The 23,135-nt window shown below is 33.1% G+C and overlaps 1 pseudogene across 1 annotated transcript; it reads right to left on the bottom strand.

Annotated features, from left to right (window-relative positions):
- Positions 1 to 351: 351 nt before the first annotated feature.
- On the bottom strand, positions 352 to 21,375 carry LOC143244859 (ceramide glucosyltransferase-like; annotated as a pseudogene). Its single transcript, XR_013025354.1, has 9 exons — positions 20,998 to 21,375; positions 19,263 to 19,404; positions 18,654 to 18,767; positions 15,655 to 15,745; positions 14,457 to 14,569; positions 13,546 to 13,724; positions 10,889 to 10,975; positions 4,355 to 4,444; positions 352 to 2,210 (listed from the first exon to the last, which is right to left on the bottom strand). The product of XR_013025354.1 is annotated as a ceramide glucosyltransferase-like (transcript).
- Positions 21,376 to 23,135: the final 1,760 nt, after the last annotated feature.

Consider the following 23,135-nt stretch of genomic DNA (forward strand, 5'->3'; position numbering starts at 1 on the left):
GTCTATTTAAGTTTCATCTGTATCTTACTCAAAGTAGTGATGGATATGATTCGATAATCTTGTTTGTTTTACAACTCTGGGAAAATCAAAAGAATCATGTGGTTATGAGACTGATGCAATCTTCATAAATAGAATGGATATAAATCCTAGATTTAGCGATCTTTATGGACAGACCAGTTTCTCTCAAAGTTTATCAGAGAGATTCATCCAGTAATGAGTATGAAACCTCATAATAAACGTGGAATAAACCTTATTAGTTTTACATGAAGTATATCAAAGAGTCGTTAAATAATAGGTTCAATAGTCTGTCACTGTCTGTCAACACAGTGTCAGCTAAAACCAGCAGGATGAATTAACGGTCTTTTAGACTACATATTAATATTTTATTTTAACATGCCAATTCTATTCACAGTTGCAGGCTAAGACATTCCAGTAACAAACACTGGTCCTCTGTTGTAATTTACAAAACTATTACTTCACTTAAGTCCCACTACAAGGACTACTTTTATAATGGATAGCAGTCCTGTTTATAAATACACAAATTTTTCTACCTCAAATGAACTATTTAGGTGTTTCATAAATGATAATAACCTCTGGAGATAAACTGGAGGTTCATATCAGAGCAAACAGTACCTAATTTTGCTATCCAATGACTTAAACACACACAAATAAGAAATGTCACATAAACAACCTGAAATAATAATATAAAAAAATTCTTATATCTTCTAAGTGACTTTCCTTAGCTGTATTCAATGTACACTAATCCAGTAACATGCTTTCAATAAAATATTAATTTTTCTAATAACAAACTAAGTTTGTTAAGTTTACAAACACAAACAATTTCCTAACTCTTTGCACTGTTCAACTAAATCACATAGAAAAATAAAACTGGTTTGTCTCATATTTTAATCAATAATGTTGTTAAAATTATTAATATAGTTAAAATAAAATTCCACTTGAGTTGTGAATAACAACTAAAGCACTAATTTTCCACTTTACAAATACCAGTACAGTATTTCACATTGATTAAAACAAGCAACCGAAAATTACTCAAACTGTAAAGTGATGAATTAATACTTAAATTCATTTGTCAATCAATTTACACAAAAATCTGATTTTTTTTTGAAGAGTATTAGTTTTAAATGACAATGTAAATTATCTGTTTTTACATGATAATGTTTACCACTAACAAATTAAAGTTGGTTTAAGAACATCAAATGTTCATGCCCAGGTAAGGATGTGTTAAAACCTGCCAGTAGGGTAAACAAAGCTAGTGATCTAGAAAAACATACTTGTAAATTGACTGTTCTAGATTTTGAAGGTTCCATTTTGTTTGCATGGGGTTCTGTTTAATCCTAAAAATAAATTGGTTCTAAGCAAAAAGAGTAACTTAACAAAACATAATAATAAAATATGTTTAATACATTACTTCCTTGTTTTTATTATCTGAATGTTAGGCATCAAAACGCTTTGAAATACAAAACTAAAAAACACTGAAAGTCTAATATTGTGGCAAAACACTTATGTTTACCTCTAGTTTTTCTTGTAGTTTCAAAACACACTTACTGACTGTTACCATTATCACTGTGAACAATGCTATGAAAGATATCTACAAGATGTGTAGCTGTAAGGATTTGACATTCTTCTGCAACAGTACAACTATATCCAGCATACTTACTGTAGTTATGTTTGTTACTTTAATGGTTTATTACACATGAAGAAACATTAGAACTATGTAATTAAAACAATTCATGTACTAATATTTCTTATTATCATTACACAATTAATTAGTTTTTTCTTAGTATATAAACAAACACTAAGTAAATTATTAGATTAAACCTACTAATGTTTCAGTTTCAAGGACAATGATTTCAATTCTATGCAGAACCATGATGACAAATATCCATTGAATAGAGTATATACATTTTCAGAAGCAAAAAACAACAACAAAAAGAAAACTTGACTTTTGGATATACAATATACACACACACTGGTTTACGTTTCTTTTTAGTGAACCAAGCCAACAATAACAGAGGCTATAACTTGGACTTGATTTCTTCTGCTATACCTCCCCATCGGAGCCTGTAGGTTCCAGTTCGCCACCGGATTGTTGGGTCAAACAAAGCTTTCAAATAGAGATAAAGAGCTGAGCTCTCACGAAATATCCAAGCCACTACAAAGTCTCCTTTACTAAAAGGGAGTGATCCGTTCTGTGAAATAATAATAACGATAAAATTATCATATTTTTTTTTAATACAATATTATTGTATTAATATTTTTGTATTAAAATTATATTAATTAAAACATGAAAATATATAAACTATAGAAAGCCTTTTTTCTAATATTTCTAAATTCTAACCATAAAATTCTTTTCAACTACTGCTATTATGGAGAAAAAGAAAAAATACTGGATTTAAACAAACGTTCTTGGAAAAATCTACTAAATTATTCTAAAATTTAAGTTATAATTTATCAGTCAATTTGCAACTTTCTTAAAGCACAACGTACAATCCAGCATATTAAAGCTGACATTCAGTTTTGTTATATGTGTGTTTTAGGGTCTAATATAGTGAGTTTCAGAAAACTTAAGATCACAGTATTCCAAAACTAGTACCACAAAAATGTCTCAAATCATTTTAGTTGTTAAGAGAATCTCTCATCCGAGTACAAATCTGGAAAAATTTCTTGTACTGTAAAACATTCAAGAAATGTTACTAAAATATAATTTTGTCATATAGGGCATTTTTCAAACCAAACTTAAGTTAAATGTCACTAATACGCTCCATTTCTTGGTACTGTGGTATACGAATAAAGTTAGATACTGTTGTTTAGTAAACAACTCACACATGTAAAAGGATTAGGTAATCAAGCCATTAAGATTATGCACTTAAAAAAACTAAAAAACAAAACATGGTAACAATCCAAATATATTATTTAATATAAATCACTTTATGAATTTTTTAATAGTTCATCTCTACTGTTTCATAAGCGTACATCCATCAAATAATTGCTTCTAATATGAAAACTAAATTTGATATTCATCATAACACTTTATTACAAACACTTAAACCAATAACTATAATTACAAGAAAAACAACAAGTAAAACTCACTGCTTATGTACAAAATGATTATAAAGTTAACATTTTGATGTTATAAGCAACGAAATGCATAAAGTAACGTAACTTGTTAACAAAATTAAGTGCTCATACATATGGAATCATAAGGAACATTTCCAGTGTGGAGATTTTGTCACCTGCAGTGTCATTTAGGTGATGTAATACAGATTATTCCTCTGTACGTAAGCTTACAGAGATTTCAGATTGCCTGTGGATCACTTTTGTACAACATTTTAAAGAACATGAGAAGTTTTTCTATAGCAATAAATAAATATATGGTGATTTTAAACAGCTTTTGTCATGAAAGGTGTTTATCAAGGCTCAACTTGTTTGAAGGCTTTGCTCATTAAGGTTTAAGAAACTCAATAACCAATTCCATCATGAATGAAGTATCCAACAAGCTGCCAGGTCTACTGGTCAACCATAAGGAACTACAAAGAAGGAGATAAAACAACACAGTAAAGCTGTTCCCATGCAACATTACAAGACATAAGAACTTCCTACCAACAGAATCAGTCAACTTTTGCATTGAAAATCAATGGACAGGTTCAGAAAACGATATAATGTATCATTTGATACAGGAAAACCTTAGCTTTCTATTGGTCAAACATAGTGTATTATTAATAAAGAAAATTATTGACAAATCTTGAAAGAGCAGATGTGACAGGTGGGTGTGACAAGAAGGGGCTGATTTTCTATTTGATGAATCTGTAACCAAACAAGATTGAAGGCTATAAAAATTATGGTTTGTCTGAGTAATGAAAATTTTATAGTAAGTAATTTATATTAAAATGTGTACTTACTGAAAGAGTGGTGAATAAAATAGAGAAGAGGGGATGCCTAGGAAAATATTTCACATCTTCCACACTAAGGGGTATTTCTAAATATTGCCCCATAAAATTAAGAACTTAAAATGTATATACACTATTAAAATATAAATTATTAACTAAGGTCTTATGCTGTACATAAACAAATAGCAGCTTAAATACATTTTGAAGTCACTAAAATCTCATGACATGCACTGGGCATAGGGTTAAGAGAGAAATGATAAAAAAAATATTTTCATTTAAACCTGTTCAGTTATTTGCAATGTGAATATTATATGTTAAATAAACACTTTACAGATCAAAAGCTTACCTGAATAATACACAGAAGAATCCAATCAAGTAAAAACCAAACTAAAACATGTACTAAATATAATACAAAACAATCCCAGTTGAAAAGGAAGTTAGCTCACCATGCAACAAAAATTCCCAAAAAAAGACATTCGGAAAGTGGTTTGAAAAATATTGGGTGAGGCACCATAGGAAACCGGAGCTTTCCCCATCTGGAAAACAACCACTTTAGTTTTTATTATGCTCATCTGGCAATTTAATACAAACAGAAAAAACAAAAACAAAACTTTTAGTTTTAAGATTAGACATTAACTCTTAAATTAGAGAGCTCTTCAGTAAAAATAATAAAATTATGCTCTTAAAAACTGTTATTTAATGTTTTTTTTTTTACAGCAATGATTAACATAAACTCAGGAGCATCTAAATTTGCATAGCATAACAAAGCAAACAACCACACCATATTTGATAATTCTTTATTTATAAAATCACAAGTTAACATTTTCCTTACCTAAAAATGTTAACAACTGACAGATACTCACTGGTATATGCAGATTAGTCATCTTCCTCACCATATGTACCACTAGCCTCGAAGCAACTTCCACCTTGTGTCATGTAAATAATGTCACTGTAAGACATCATCATGTGACAAAAGCCCTCCACCTACACTAACACCCCTGAGATTCAGCACTAGTCATTCTATAGTCTTTAAAGAGGTATGTAAGAAGTTGTGTACTCTACGTGAAGAGGATGGGTGTGAATGTGTGCAGATCTGGGTATCTATCAAAAATACATTTCAGATAAGGAAAATGTTAACTACAAAACAACAACTCATCTCTAAAAACAGATTAGTTAGTATTCCAAGTTGATATGGCAAAGAGATCCATGCAAAATCTACCAAGATTAGCACCTTTCAGAAACTATCAGAATGAAGCCAACAGGGTGCGAGAGTCACTGATAGAGACTTCATACTTATCACTTCTCATCCAGTATATATAAGAAAAGAGTTGAGGTATAATACCCAAACTTTTGCGTGTGTAGAACTGGTACATAGCTGTTTATGTACTTTCACACAAGTTGTCAGATAGCCAATATGTGTAGTGTGGTTGGGTCTCCTTCAGACCATGCTTTGTGTGCTCACCTCCTCTACCATCAGGCTCAATGAGTCAAAACTAGACGTGGGAGGATAGCACTTATGATAAATATCCGTGCTCGCTTGAACTACTTGGGATCAACTTGAGCTGCAAGAAAAGAGTATTTTGTTATATATAGCAGGGATACTTATATCCCTGAACTTAACCTTAGCAGGGATACTTATATCCCTGAACCTAACCTTAGCAGGGACGCTTATATCCCTGAAATTAACCGTCAGTCTTCACGGGTCCAGTGCCAGCTGAAAAAGAAGAGTACGTGAGAGATACAAGTGTATGGAGTGCTCATTTAAGCTCTGCTATCAGATTCTAAAGGACTTAAACCAGCTCCAGAAGGAAGACACCTTTGCTATGTTGTAAGGACCAGTACTGAGTGTGATCATCTCAACTCCACTGAAGAGAAAATGACTGTTGGTTGACATACAAGATATAAAAATGTATTGGTTTTATTCAGTAAAATATTCAGCTCTACTCAACTGCACAGATATTAATGGATAAGATATCTGGAGGTGGAAGGTTCTGTACTATGTAGTATCTGCCCATGAGCAATGCATGCACAAGCTTTCTTTGCAAGGGGGTAGAGTCATTTACTGTATGCACACCTTAACTAAACAAGCTCAGGTTGCAGGAGGTAAGCACCTGTGGCATGAATGATGTATCAGTTACATGTGGGGTGACCTGCACTAGATCAACAGTCTCACCATCATCCCACTTCTCACCATAATGGTACTCTTATTCTAGCCCCAGCAGTTACATTCTAATCAGTGAGAATTCTCCATGGTCTACCACTCCAGCAACAAGAAACTTGTAAAGGTCCTTTGTACTTTACTTGATGGGAAGGGGGGGATGCACAAGGCAGATCTGGAGAAGGTCCCAGGATTCTCACCAGCTCTTTAGTTTGAAAAAGTCTTTTATTAGGACAGTACAATGACCAATAAATGCAAGCCACAAAAGTAGGTTAGTCTTCCCTAGCACTGGAAGTTTCCTATGATCTTCCAAGAAATAAGTATGGTCTGAAATGGACAACTAAATGAATATATATATATACATACATACACACACCATTAGTATACCCCAAGTGGTCTTGCAGAACACCTCATCCCACAGTGGGCACATGTAGAACACCAGGATAGATGTTACAAGCTCTTTTCATTATTTTGGCTCCATGAAGACTTTGGATAGAACACTATTTTATAAACAAGGCCCTCCAAGAGAAATCATACATATTGTTCTCAATGGCACTGACGTGAATGAATAATGGCAGCCTGCAGAAGCTAAAATCTTCACGTGCAAAGAAGGAAATACATGAATGGAGAAAGTCCACATCCCCATCCGTAGGAGCTCATCCACGGACTATTGAGCAAGTATAAAAGAAAGGTAAAATATGATGAATTGAATGTGACCAAAAGGAAAACAGCCTGAGCATTCACAGCCTGATACAAACATGCCAATGTAGGAGTTGACAGGCCCACCCTGTAAAGGAAGAAGTGCATAGAAATAGAGAAGCCCCAGAATAGGATCACACACCTAAAGGGAGAGAACTGTAATGAGGTACACAAAGCAGCCCAACAAGAGCTGAGCTGGGCGTTATTGGTCTAACGAACGAGAGATAAAGAGAAGTGAATCAGAAGAGAAGTACAGCATATCTCTCAAGCAGTTAAAGTCTAAGGAAGAAAGGATCACTTCTGGAGCAGAAAAAGATAAATGAGGATTCAAAAAGCATCTAAAGGAACAGTCATGTGACAAAAGTAAGAAGAAACAAGTCACAAGAGAAAGTACAAAAGCCAACAGTCAACAGCTTTAATAGGGCAACCATGAAAACATGCAAAACTTCACTAAAGCCACAGAATTGGTTGAAGAAAATAAACAAGTAGAATGAAGAGAACAGAGGAAGAAACACCACTTAGTACATAGAAAGAAGAGAGGCCACAGATAGGAAAACCAGAAAATAAACAAATAGAATGGATAGAACAGAGGACAAAACACCACTTGGTACATAGAAAGAAGAGAAGCCACAGATAGGACAACCAGAAAATGCCAAGATTGAAAATTCATTGACAAATAATCAGGTAAAAAAGGCAGAAAAGTAGAGCACAGAATTATTGCCAGAAAGAAGAGGTAGCAGAAGAACCAATGAAGAAAAATCTGTCACAGGTAGTGATAGATGAATATAGAGGCCTGACACAAATATGATAACAATAATATCACCTTAGAGAAAACTCTGATTGGCCAAATAGGTGACAGACCAGCCAAATTCTATGAGTGAGGGTGGAAGAAAAATATTCCTCTATGAAAAATGTGAAAAGCTATAGTAAGATAAAACAAATATCAAAAGATAAGGCAGTCAAAGAGGTGCCAATAATAGGACTGAAAAAGAAAAGTGGTGTCACTAGTGTGTAAATTTGAAGTCCAGATGAAGGTGACAAATAAGGGAGTAGGAACAGAAAAAGTGATAAGACCAGGTCTGACTGAGAAATTGACAATCAGAGCTTAAGAATGAGGAAGAACCATAAGAGGAGAAACCCAGTGGTTAGAAGGGTGGCAAAATTGTTCAAGGTGGACTTGTCTAACTAAGGATAAACCCTATGGAAGATCTGGGGGTTTGAGTTTATTCTATTGATAGAATATGGACTAGTTAAGAGAAGCCATCTGCCATCAAGATCAAAGCTCCTGACAAAAGATGTGAACAGGCTCAAAAATGTATGATTAATGTCCAAAACAAAAAGAACTAGGGGTAAGATATACACTAAAGACATCTGTGTAACAAAATGAAGTCAGATAAATAAGTACACAAGAAGGAAAGGATACAGTAAAGACAAATTAACCTGACCCAACTACTCCCGAAACCAGGGAAACAAAGTATGGAGGAATAATGCAGAAGTGAAAAATACCAAATAGAGAAAACGAATGGTTGGTTAGCATTTATTGGTGAAAAGAAACTAGGCTATCTGTACCACACAACTGATAAAAAAATTAAAAATTAAATTATTAAAATATGTAATAAGAAACCATGTTAAAACAGAAAAAAGTCCAAATTTTCAAATTAAAACTTAAACAGAATTACTAAGGCTAATGGCCCTTAAAATTTTAACTGTCCAACATCATGGGCGAGCCAACGGTAAAAATATGTCTAAAATGGTGCCGTCACTCATGGTCGTAATGATGGCATGACAGTAAAATGTGGGCTATTGTAACTTGAGTGTTGCAGAGACCACACACTGATGCATCAGTACCAGATAAAAGAAAGCAATGAGTGAAAAAAAACTTGTATAATCTAGCCAGGACAACCTCCTCCTTTTGATCCTTACAGAAGTAAGGCAACCAAAGAGCAACAGAAGGTTTGATGTGGAAAAATTTATCATGCTGCTCACTCTAAGTTGATTGTCAACTGCCATGGAGCCAAATCTTGAATACCAGACCACAGTTCATGTATAGAACAGGCAGAGCAGTGATAGTACCAGAGCAGACAGACTTAGCTGCAATGTCAGTGAGCTCTTTCCCACAAATACCAACATGGCATAGCATCCAGAAAAACTGAATAAAAATGAATAATCAAGAGAAATGGACAAGTTAGTTTTAAATATCAACGAGAAGAGAGCGAAAACTAAAGTGAAGAGATTCCTGGGCCGTTAGAGCTAAATGAATCAGTATAAATAGTGCAGTTCGTGTACTGCATAGGTTCTACATGATCCATGGCAAGATAAATGGCATACAGTTTGTCAGTGAACACAGAAACGGTAGAGGGGATTCTGTGTGCAGCCACAACAAACCACTGCAGAGCCCAGAGAGTCACCTGATTTTGAACCATCTGTATAAATGAGAAGGGAAGGATTGTTCAAAACATGTTCAGCAAACAGAAGACAGCACTTCCAGTTGAGAGTATCTGTCTTCTTCAGATGACTCAGAGAAAGGTCACATTTGAGGGTGGTAATAAGCCATAGTAGGAGGAGCTGACTATTGCAAACAGCAATGTCATCCAAGGACAGACCCAATTCAACCAACTGTGCTTGGATACGAAGGCCAAAAGGAGCAATGGCAGATTGTCTGTTCTAAAAAATCATGGCCCACTGAGGAAAGAAAACACAACTCCAGGTGGAATGCTGCAATAAAAATTAAAGTTTTTAGGTGTACAGTAAAGACAGTTGTAAACAGTGGAGGTGTAGAGGAGGAGGATCAAAGTTTTGAAGTGTACAATAAAGACAGTTGTAAACAGTGGAAGTGTAGAGGAGGAGGATCAAGATTTTGAAGTGTACAATAAAGACAGTTGTAAACAGTGGAGGTGTAGAGGAGGAGGATCAAGGTTTTGAAGTGTACAATAAAGACAGTTGTAAACAGAGAAAGTGTAGAGGAGGAGGAATGAATGAATGTTAACAGAAGCCATCAGAAGCTTTAAGAAGTAGCTCAGAAAAATGGTGGAAATAGGAGATTAAATACAGAAAAAAGATGAAAAACGTAAAAATGAGGGAACTAGAAAGTGAAATATTTCTGAAAGTAAAGGGCTCAATCCCAAGATGGCCTGATAGGTACCAATGACAGGGAATTGAGAAAAGCATAGGAAAAATTCTATAAATCTAAACAAAAGGAGTCACAATTGCAAAGGGAATGAAGCATTTGTGTATGGGAAAGGAGTTAGCATGTAAAGGAAATGATATAAAAACCCAATAACTACCAAGGAAAAAAAGACAAGATAAACAGAATGGTTGTGGGCCAGAATGTAAGAAATCTGACAAGAAAGCTGGAAAGACAAACACACAGAAATGAAGACTGAGACTGAACAGTTAAATTCATTTCATGAATGGTAAAGAATTACCCAAAACAAATCACATGAAGATCATAGCCTACTAGATTACTCCTGATTGAAGAAAAATAAATTTGTTTTGATGAGACAGGAATAGAAGGCAACCAGGCATGTGATAATCCAAAATACATTGAACAACAACTGAAATAAATCTAACGATGAGAAACTCTAAAGACCACATCAGAAATAAGTCCTAAATGTGAGCAATGTCCCACACACAGAACTAAATCACTGTCAGTTCAAACCTAATGATAAAAATTGAAGCTTTTCTGAGACAAAAACTAAAGGAAAAGAGTTTTTATCAATTAAGCAAATTTTAATAAACTGAATAGAAACAAAATTTAAATACAATACCAAGATAAAAAATGAAGATTCATGAGTGTAAATGCATCAAAGGTACATGAAGATACGTCAGCCTTTTACTGGTAGAGGGCTTTCGCACAATACACATAAATGTAGATGGGAGTTGCCTTAAGGCTAGTGATATGCAAGTCTCATTTATACATATGATAATCAAGATGACTAATTTGTGTAAAGAGGTGAGTTTCCTTCTCAGAATTAACTCATCACACTATTCCATACAAATGTTTACAACTGAGTAACTACTGGCAAAAATTAAATTACCAAAACAAGAAAGAATAGAAAAGTTCCTGACCAATCGTTAAGTATTATGAACTCAGTTTTCATAACAAAAGAAAAAAGACACTTACCTTGTAATTCGATTTCTAAAGCTACTGATGTCACAGTGTCCCGAGTTTTGCCAAGCTAGCTGAGAACTGATTCTTAACTTCCATCCTCTACAAGAAATAAAGTAAATATTTACAGAAGTGACATAAACAACCCTGAACAGTAATTTTTTCTTAATTGTTTCTATACATTTCTCCACTAAACACACGTGCAACTGCTCTTATACTAATGTCAAAATATACTTCTAGTTTGCATTTTCAACACTTTCATGCCTACCTATCCATCTTATTGAAGTAATGTTGTCTGTATCTTTTCACAAGCAGTTATGAGAACCAGGCAGAAGCATTTTTCATTAAACATGTATAAATGTGGACAAGTGGAAGAAACACGCAGAAAATTCAGTATTGAAGTAAAATACCATGCAGAACTTCGCAAATATTGTGTCAATCCACTGGACATACATCAAGCTGCAAACAGGAGCTTAACAGGATGAAGACATTGGTAGCCAAATACATGTAAAGTGGGTGTAAAGTGAAATTGATTTTTAATGCTACATGCAGTATGGGTATATTTGCATTAGACAAATATTAAGTAATATGGCTCAAAATAATAAAAAGGGATGGCCCACAACCTATTTATAGCAATACTTTCAAAACTTGGCATTGTTCGTTATCTTTGCCAGAACATGTGGTATATTCAGGTCAAACTGAATAAACTTTACAACAATGTTATAAATCCCCTAAATAGAAGTAGGTCCAAAAAACGTTGTTGTTTTTATGAAATAGTAGTGAATGTCCGACAAAATGAGTTTTAAAAAGAAATATATTGATTACGATGTTAAAAACTTTACTAAATAACAAACACATTGTACAAACTTTCTTCGTGGACACAAATAGTTACTTCAACTGTAGAAGTTAGCTTCTTTTCTAGACTAATCAGACCCACATGCTCTACTACATTGCTTAAATTAAATGTCACAGATAACAATGTCTTTACACAGAACAACTAAAACTACCCATGTTGTTTTTATTCAAACATACTTCTACTCACTTGTCAGTAAACAGTATAAACAAACTGAATTTACTATCCCTGACTACTACACTCACCTGTCAGTAGACAGTATATAACAAAGTAAGCGTTTCTACTACTACACTCACCTGTCAGTAGACAGTATATAATGAAGTACACATTTCCTCTACTACTACTACACTCACCTGTCAGCAGACAGTATATAATGAAGTAAGCGTTTCCACTACTAATACACTCACGTCAGTAGACAGTAGATAATGAAGTACACGTTTCCTCTACTACTACTGCTACACTCATCTGTCAGTAGACAGTATATAATGAAGTACACGTTTCCTCTACTACTACTACTACTACACTCACCTGTCAGTAGACAGTATATAACAAAGTACACGCTTCCTCTACTACTACTACACTCACCTGTCAGTAGACAGTATATAACGAAGTACATATTTCCTCTACTACTACTACTACTACACTCACCTGTCGGTAGACATTATATAACGAAGTACACATTTCCTCTACTACTACTACACTCACCTGTCAGTAGACAGTATATAATGAAGTAAGCGTTTCCACTACTACTACTACTACTACACTCACCTGTCAGTAGACAGTATATAACGAAATACACATTTCCTCTACTACTACTACACTCACCTGTCAGTAGACAGTATATAATGAAGTACACGTTTCCTCTACTACTACTACACTCACCTGTCAGTAGACAGTATATAATGAAGTAAGCGTTTCCACTACTACTACTACACTCACCTGTCAGCAGACAGTATATAATGAAGTAAGCGTTTCCACTACTAATACACTCACGTCAGTAGACAGTAGATAATGAAGTACACGTTTCCTCTACTACTACTGCTACACTCATCTGTCAGTAGACAGTATATAACGAAGTACACGCTTCCTCTACTACTACTACACTCACCTGTCAGTAGACAGTATATAACGAAGTACATATTTCCTCTACTACTACTACTACTACACTCACCTGTCAGTAGACAGTATATAACGAAGTACATATTTCCTCTACTACTACTACTACTACTACTACACTCACCTGTCAGTAGACAGTATATAACGAAATACACATTTCCTCTACTACTACTACACTCACCTGTCAGTAGACAGTATATAATGAAGTAAGCGTTTCCACTACTACTACACTCACCTGTCAGTAGACAGTATATAACGAAATACACATTTCCTCTACTACTACTACACTCACCTGTCAGTAGACAGTATATAATGAAGTACACGTTTCTTCTACTACTACTACACTCACCTGTCAGTAGACAGTATATAATGAAGTAAGCGTTTCCACTACTACTACTACACTCACCTGTCAGTAGACAGTATATAATGAAGTAAGCGTTGCCACTACTACTACTACTACTACTACACTCACCTGTCAGTAGACAATATATAATGAAGTACACATTTACTCTACTACTACTACTACACTCACCTGTCAGTAGACAGTATATAATGAAGTACACATTTCCTTTATGACTACTAAACTCACCTGTAAGTAGACAGTATCAGTAATGTACACTTTTGTTTTCCTTTACTATAACTAATCATCTGTCAACAATCAGTCAATAAATCAAACTTTCTACCATACCCTACTATTGCTGACATATCAGTAAATGACTTAGCAAAGAAGAAATCCTCTGCTAGATACTGAGCGAAAGCTTTGATTCCTCCTACTTCGTCAAGAGGCTTTTACCACATTAATGTTGACATTCCCATAGGGCAATTGATTCTAAAGAAGTCAGCTGACAGATAGATACGTGCATGAGATGTACCAAAGAAAATCTAAAAACAGATCATATGCTAAATCTCTAACCTGGCAGGTTTACCTGATAATCTGGGTGATTTAACAATTCCAGAAGTACTGAATAAAAAAAATTTGATAAGTTTTCCTTCAACTCTTATCACACACAAGGAAATAAAAACATTTTAAATATCAGTAGTTATGATGAACTCAACAATCACAGAACTAGCAAGCTCTACTAACAAATACATTTGTATGCTATCATGCTGGTTCAATTAAATGTTGGATATGTTTTTATTAACTTTAACATATTTCCTCTGAAATAATATAAGTTATTTAATGACATTTTATTGATTTAGAGTGTGAAATGTACAAAACATGAATTCACATGTTCGTAAGTTTATATTTCAATTTATGGAACTTATTCAAGGTCTGCAATTCAATTTTTAAATATAACATTTTTTGTGGTTAGAACTTGAGACAGAAAATATGAGACACTTGTGATATCACAATTTTCAAGTTGGGCATATGATTAAAAAACTTTAAAGTGTGCAATTAGTTTTTGAACTAAATGTTCTTGGAAAAGTGATTTGTGCTCAAAACAATAAATTTTAACCCTTTTCTTTCCTTTAAAACATAATTTCTTACTTTTTTTTAATACAATTATTTTAGAACTGATTACAAAGAAAAGTGAAGTGTATACATTGTCTTAGAGTTATGACCTTAAAATTCCTTCATTTTTTCAGCTACTGCTCTAATTAACACATTCAAACCTTCTCTAAGGTTGCTGGAAAACCTTTCCTGTCACATGTAAAAGGCATTTGATGGACTAGTCCAGTGTCATCCTTCATGGACAGAACCATGTCCAAGAGAGTGTCTTCTTTCACTGGAAAAAGGTTTAACTATATCAATTAATTTCGTTAATTACCCAACAATGCAGAGGATTATTAGAATAGCTGTAACAACCTGGTGGCAGAAATAACTGCTAACTAACTCCATAAATTACTGACAATTCTTATAACAAATCTACACACTACAAGATGCTACACCATTTAAGCCATGTGGTACATCAGTATTTGTATGTACCATAATTATACCTAATAATAGCAATACTCAAAACTTATAAAACACATACTGATGAACAAGAAACTGTTATTCAAACTTTTAATGAAGCATAATAAATACTATTAAAAAACTAACTTATGTTCAAAAACTTAGTTCATTGCCATGTTTAGAAAATACAATTTTTTAACAGTATACTAATCTCTAACTTATCAATGTTAGATTTATTTGACATCTTTACTTTCTCTACCTATTAATATTACAGTACACTAGATTGTGTCACTTTGTCATAATACATAATCAACCTCATAGTACATTGCAAACACAAATTTGTTCTGGAACTATCCTTACAAACGTTTTATTCTTATAAGTGGCTGAAAGGATTATAATTCAGAAAATAATAACAACAAATGCATGTCCAGAAAGAATAGTCCACAAAGCCATTAATACAAAACATATTAGACTTAAAAAGTCACAATATTAAAAAAGTAGCCATTAACACAAAACATATTAGGCTTGTAAATTTACAATATAACAAAATGTAGTCCTTAACATCAAACATATTAGGCTTAGAAATTTACAATATAACAAAATGTAGTCATTAACATCAAACATAGTAGGCTTAGAAATTTACAATAATACAAAATGTAGCCATTAACATCAAACTGGACTGAGAAATTCACAACACAAGAAAACATAGCCATTAACACAAAACATACTAGGCTCAGAAATTCATGAAATAAAAAAGGCTTAAAAATGATGGAAGTTCTTTATGAAAAGTAAAAGTAGTCACAATCTAGTACAGAAAAGTCCTAACATAGTTGTCTGTGAAACAAAATATAGTGATAGTAATAATAATACAGTTAAATACTAAGATACTAAGAATTAAAAAAAAACAAAAACACTTACTTCTAATACCACTGTCATAGACTAGAAACAAATCATATTTGGCAGCTTCGTAGCCAAGTTGCATATTGTTAATCTTCGGATTAGCCCCAACCTGGAATAAAGAATAACTACAAAGTAAATTATAAATATGAAATAATTTAAAAGTTCAAAGACTGATTTGTAAATACAAAGTGTACACATAAGTACAAGTCTTGAAGTTAGGTTCATGCTTGGCAAAATAGGATCAAAGTAATAAAGCAGACAAGATTTTTACATTTTGACTTTAAACCATTATGTTTTTCCAAATCATGAGCAAGAAAACCTATTCATACATTCTGTAAATTCAAACAAAAGTACATTTAGTTCCTTGTGGGAAAACAAAAGTAAAACAAATGCATTCTGGAGTGCACATGAAATATAAAACACTAAGGCTTTTTACTTCTAATCAGATGAGTTTTACAATATTTGAAATATACATTTTTTATAATATTAATTTAACATTAGCATAGCCCGGAATGGCCAGGTGGGTTAAGGCATTAGACTCATAATCTGAGGGTCGCAGGTTCGAATCTCCATCGCACCAAACATGTTTGCTCTTTCAGCCATGGGGGCATTATAACGTTACGGTCAATCCAACTATTCGTTGGTAAAAGAGTAGCCCAAGAGTTGGCGGTGGGTGGTGATGACTAGCTGCCTTCCCTTTAGTCTTACACTGCTAAATTAGGGACGGCTAGCGCAAAGAGCCCTCGTGTAGCTTTGTTCAAAATTAGAAAAAAAACAAACAAAAAACCATTAGCATATATTTTCAGATAAAAACACTTAAAAACTTTTAATTACATTGCTACTGAATTTTTTAACTTACATTATTTGATTTATTATGTAGTGCGCATCAAAATTGTGCTTGAATTTTGGTACATATGGTCTCTAATTTGGAAGGTGTTACAAAAGCAATAGATCATTTCAAACATGAGCAGTGTGTGTTCACACAGTCTTGAAATGATGCGAGTTACATGAACCTGGAGTGTTTATATTATTAATTAATTCAGCATATAATAGTGGACCAACAGCTTTTCTCTCTAGCCATGAAATAAATATAAACAGCAAGTTTCATCCACTGACACATTTCTGACTGTAATGAATCACATTATATCTTATGTACTCTTGATAATACCCTCCTTAGTACTTTCGTACAGGTTATGCTGCAATATTATCATTAGAAAATCTGTTTGTTTGTTCTGAATTTTGTGCAAAGCTACATAAAGGCTGTTTGACCCTACTGTCCCTAATTTAGCAACGTAAAACAAGAAGGATGGCAACTGGTCATCACCACACACTACCAACACGTGGGCTATTCTTTTACCAACAAATAGTTGGATTGATTGTCCATAGCTAATATGGCAAACATGTTTGGTGTGACAGGAATTTGAACCTGTAACCCTCAGATTGCAAGTTGAGCTCCCTGACCACCTTGTCACACTGGGCCTCATTGAAAAACATCACATTAGTTATCTAGTTAGCTTGCAATGGGATTGTACATTGTTTTAAAATGAACAATTTCAAAATTTCAAGTTTTTTCTGATGCTTTAAACAGTTGGTTTTAGAATTAAACAAATACTGAAAATGCAAAACACAAACATGTTTTCTACTTTACATATCTTATATCAAGCTCAGTATAAAACAGTATTATGTTCTAAAAAAAAACAGCTTTATGCAGAGCACCACACTATATTTACCCAACAGTGAGAAGAACTACTGTTTTACAAACAGTGTTAGCTTTATGCTTATGGATGCATTACTGCTGCACCCTATGCCTACTGTTCTTAACTCTTAAGCATCTCGCTACATTAAGATGAATTATCTTTTTTATATCTGTTTTATTGCATTTCAAGATGAATGAAAAACATTACTAGGTTAAACTGTCTGAAACATGAGATGAATTTTCTATAGATTAGGTAGTTTCTGCAAAAATAAAGCACATTAGTTTTATATGTTATAGATCTATATAAATTTGTAGTTTTAAAATAATGGAAATTATTTCATTGTGAGATCTTACAAGTTAAGCATTAAAAATGCTTACTTTAGTTGAATATTTCAATTACTGCTTTTTAATATCTATTACATTCTAATAACTTAAACATTTTTCATTGAAGTTTTTATTTTATAATTTTATACTTTTATCTTTTTTTTTTAGTTAAAAGAGCAAAAATGTAATTCCAGCATGTTCACAATAATCAGACACAATAAAAGACATTTTTTACGACACGAAACTTAATACTAGTCAATTATTTTAATTATTAATAAGCAAGTTTTATTTAGTGTGTTCAATAAATTTTAAACCCATTTTGTGTTCATTTCAATACATATTTCTCTTTCAGTGATCTTATTTTTCTATTCAAGCAGTTGATTAGGTGATTTAGGCTTAATACAAATATGACCTAACAAACAGTGTATTTATCAATAAGTTTAAACATGATACAAAAACATCTAACTAAGCCTACTTTATCTCATGCCACAGAAAACAATTCCTACCATACTGCAATTGTGTAATTCAACCAAAGTATCAAAACAAAGTTGTAAAATAACGTTTTAACATACTATAAAATAAGGGCTGTAACTAAGGTAGAAGTTGTGCACACACCTCTTTCAGCAACATAGCAAATTAAGATTTTATTACATGTCCAAAATAATGAGAAACTAAAAATTATAAAGCTAAACATTTCAACTATTACTGTTAATTAAGATAATACTTAATAGACTACATAATGCTAATCTAACAAAGGTTGGAATTTGATATGTAATGAGATTCAAGTACATCAAATAACTTTAGGAGCAAACATATAAAACAAAGACAACAGTTAGGAATTTTATTTTTCAGTTGATTTATAAAAATTACAAGTTTTTAAATATTAGGCAACAAACGAGACCTAACAAACAAGACTGTAGTTAAAATACGTACTACACAAAAGATACTTAATACAGTTCTGTGTCTGGAAGTACTGGGAGGTAAATAGAATAATTACAAAATCCTCACCTATAAATATTTTGGCATCAATACTTGGATAATTCTCCATCAAACGTTTCACTAACATAATGGAAGGATCACTCTCATCGTGGATACAGAACAAAAGCTCATACTGAAATGAGATAAGAAACAATGCATGCCAATATTCATCTAATTCGAAAAAGACGGACCTGTTTTCACTAAAGAAATATTACCTTGGGCTTATGACCAATACTAAAAACCAAGAAATGTTCAGATATAATAATTACAAGCCCAGACTAAAACTGTTACCACATTCTACCAAACAGTGGAGTTTTTTTCATTCAATTACATAAAAAGTATTGGTTATGGAGAATATCTGTGCACCAAAGGTCATGAACAATAAACTGAAGAAAAAAAAGCATGTGTTTGTGTGTGTTTAAGTGCCTGTTTTTTAAATACTGTAAAGCAAAACTTTTTAAAACTTACTTTCATAATATCTTGTAAAAGAGCTTATTTCATATACCATAATGGTTGCATAAAAGCCTGCAGCTATGAATGTTAGCATTAAAACTTCTAGAATTTGTTTTATGCAAAAATGAACCATCAACAGCAAATAACTAAAATGAGAAAAAAACAAACTGTTTACCTGAGGATAGTTCATGGTAAAGAAAGTCTCAAGGTTAGTAAACAGGTTTGGATCAACTTCCACCAGTGGCTTGATTATGGAAACTCCAGGAAGTAGTTCTTCTGGTGAAATTAACTGAATTTTCTTATGTAGTTTCAGTTTCCTATATAAAATTAATAATAACACCCACTAAACAAGTCAGCAATTTCAATATACAAAATCATATCATGAAAGAAAAACATAATGAATAATACATGCATAGATCGTTTAACGCCCACACACGTGCGTGTGTATGAAGATTAATAACAAGCAAGTTTCAGTATTACATACAGTAATTATTACTACAATGACACCTTGTGTTACCAGAGTGAATTTTTTTTCATACCATTAATATTCAGTGATTACTACTAATTATGTCATAAAATTTTGATAAAACAATCATGGTCATGTGGATTAGGATATGGAGACTTTTGTAAAGTCTGGATTTACTGTAACACCAAGAAAATGCTAATTTAAAATCAGCTGGGATATTGTGAGGAAAAATTTAAATATATACTCATACCAGCCATTCTGAAATACATTATTTCAAGTGGGTTTTTTGTCATCAAGAAAATGGTAATGACTGGAAAAAACAAAAAATTATACAGCAGTAACAATTTATTGTGGAAAGTTTTGAATAAATGTGATAAAGCTAGCATATGCTAATTAACAGTAATTATTTTAACATTCAAGTTCTTTCTTTGTAGCAAGTTCTGGTTTATCTTATCGAATTTTCAATCCTAACAAGATACAAGATGTAGAACTTCAGAAAAATATGTGCAAATTTCATGCAGTTAAGTTTGTTTGTTTTCCTTAGCACATAATAAACTTATTTCTCATGTGTAAAAGTACCTTAATTTCAAAGCAATTCAATTGAAAGATCAGTGACTAACAAATATCAATAATTACTTTGTGTTACATAAAGATATTTTACATGAACCTACATCCCTAGAAGAATCTTAAAAGTTAATTTTAGCACAATCAAGCAAGTAGCCCAATACACTGTGCTACAATATTATTTTTATAGTCTTATGTTTAACCCTAAAATTAATGATATGGATTGTACAAACTAACCTATTTAGGAACCAAATTGTGAGTCCATGACTCTAAGTTGCAGGGCCCTTATAACCTATGAAATTACTTATTTTTGCATAAAAAGGCCATTGAGGCCTAAAATAATTAATGAAAATAATTGCACTATTAATGGGTTTTGTGTGTATGTGTAACTCATTTTGTTACACAAAAGGAAAAAAAAAATTATTCAATAAAATCAAATGTGTAACCGCACTGGATATAAATAATACACATAATTAAGAGTTTGTCATTGGAGGTAGGTTAACCTATAAAGCACTGGTCAAATATTGCAGAGAATACGCTTGAACAAAAGAAAATAACGATATGAAAAATAACTTGGTACCAATTCAGCATGATCACTAAACATAAAATGGTATACACAATCTCAACAGTGTTTCCTTTGTGATTATGTACAAAGCTACACAAAAGGCTATGCGTGCTCTGCCCACCATGGAGGCCACTATCACAACAGCCTTGCACAACACATAAAACCTGAACTGCTTGTTCTTTAATCAATACTGTTTACATCCAGTGTTTCACAAGTTTATTTAATTTCATGGTATGATCTAAATTTAATTTTTAGTACACAACTCCTTGTTGAGTGATTAAAAAATAAACTTTTCAACAACCTAGGAAAACTTACAAATATTCCTTGCTCAATTGTTTCAAGAAGATCCCAGCAGACAAAAAACAAGACATCAAAATTCAAACTCAAATTTAAGCATAATTAGAAATTTAGGCTTAATTACAACTATCACTAAAACTTCAGTTCTAGTGAATGGAATAAAGCCTGAGAAACAAGAGTTGCAACAGAGAGAGGAAAGCCTTTTAAACCTGAAGATAACTCACATACAACTGTTGTCACTAGTGACAGTATCATTGGGAAAGCTTTCAATCAACTTCTGGGAAGATATTTACATAAAAATGTCTTTCAAAGATGATTTTGGTAGCACAACTGTTATGGTAGTTTTCTTAATGAATCTCTTCCTGCCTAAAGTATAATTAAAATTATCAAACTCTGTTCCGAGTTTACCTGGTTGATATAGATCTGCCTGCATTACGTGAAACATTTATACTATATAGTGTAGCCCCCTACACAGACACACACATAAAAAAAAACTAATAAACAAATAGAAACCATTCATTGGGTCTAATGTTGAAAGCCTGTATAAGTTGAATATACAAACCCAATCAACTGTCTACACTAATCACTAATCAAATTTTATCTGCTTTACCTCTATATGTTATATCATTTGTACAAGAATCAATGCTTAACTGTTCTAACTATCTATATTATATCCTGGGCACATTAATGAATATTCATCTGTTTTACCTCTGAAAATATATCCTGAGTACAATAATCAATGTTTTCTGTTTTAGATTAGTATTTTATATCCTAGGTACAGTAATCAATGTTTATCTCCTTTACCCCCTCTTTCTTATATCCAGGGAACAGCAACCAATGTTAAAATGTTCTAACTATGTTTGTTACATTGTAACTCTGAATGTTATATCGTGAGAACAGTAATCGATGTTCATCTGCACTAGTTCTGTATCTTATATCCTGGCTACAGCTATCAACATTCATGTTTTTCCAGTGTATGTTATATCCAAGGTACAGAATTCAATTTTCATTTGTTCTACCTCTGTATGCTATATCCTGGGTAGAGAAATTAATGTTCATCTGTTTCACTTCTCTATGTTTTATCCTTGATTCAGTAATCATTGTTCATCTGTTTCACCAATGTATGCCATATCTCGGGTATGGAAATAAATGTTTATCTGTTTTTCAACCTCTGTATGTTATATTCTGGGTAGAGTAATCAATGCTCATCTGATCTACCTCTCTATGTTATATCCTGATTACAATAATCAATGTTCATCTGTACTACCTATGTGTTGTTATATTCTGGGTACAGTAATCAATTTCATCTGTTATACCTGTATATGTTATTTCCCCTGTACAATAATCAATGTTCATCTGTTCCACTTTTGTGTGCTATATCCTGGGAACAGGAATCGTTGTTTATCTGCTTTATCTCTGGATATTATATCCTGGGTACAGTAATCAATGTTCATTTGTACTACCTGTGTATTGTTATACAATGGTACCTCGGTTCTCCAATGACTCCCTTCTCGAACAATTTGGTTTTCGAACACATTGTTTGAGAAAAAAAATGTCTCGATTGTCGAACATAAACTCGGCTCCCGAACCAAGCTTTCGTGGCCCGAATCCCTGAAATAACCTAGCTGATGACCTGAACAATCCTTCAGTTATTTTTGGCCCACGCCAAGCTTGCCCAAAACATTTTACCCGCACCTGTTGCTCAGGTAATACCCCCGCTAAAATCTGCTGTGAACGTTCTCATTTTTCTTCTTTTTTTAATATTCTGATTAAATAAGCCACCATGGGGTCAAAGAAGGATAATGAAAGCGGCAAACCAAAAAGAAAAGTTGTTAGAGCCACAATAGAAGTGAAAAAGATCTCATAGTGAAGTATGAGAGTGGTGTTTGCATGTCTGACCTTGCTACACAGTTTGGTATGGCGAAGTCTGCAGTCTGCACCACACTGAAAAATAAAGAGGTTATCAAAGGAGCTGATGTTGCAAAAGGAGTGACAGTGCTTACGAAAGAAAGATCACAAACAATGGAAGAGGTAGAGAAACTGTTGTTTATTTGAGTAAACGAAAAACAGTTAGCTGGTAACAGCATTTCTGAGGGCTTCATTTGTGATAAAGCAAAGCAGTTGCATGCTGACCTCCTGAAAAACACTCTTGGAAC

Source organism: Tachypleus tridentatus, chromosome 2, assembly GCF_004210375.1.
Source record: "Tachypleus tridentatus isolate NWPU-2018 chromosome 2, ASM421037v1, whole genome shotgun sequence".
NCBI lineage: Eukaryota > Metazoa > Arthropoda > Merostomata > Xiphosura > Limulidae > Tachypleus > Tachypleus tridentatus.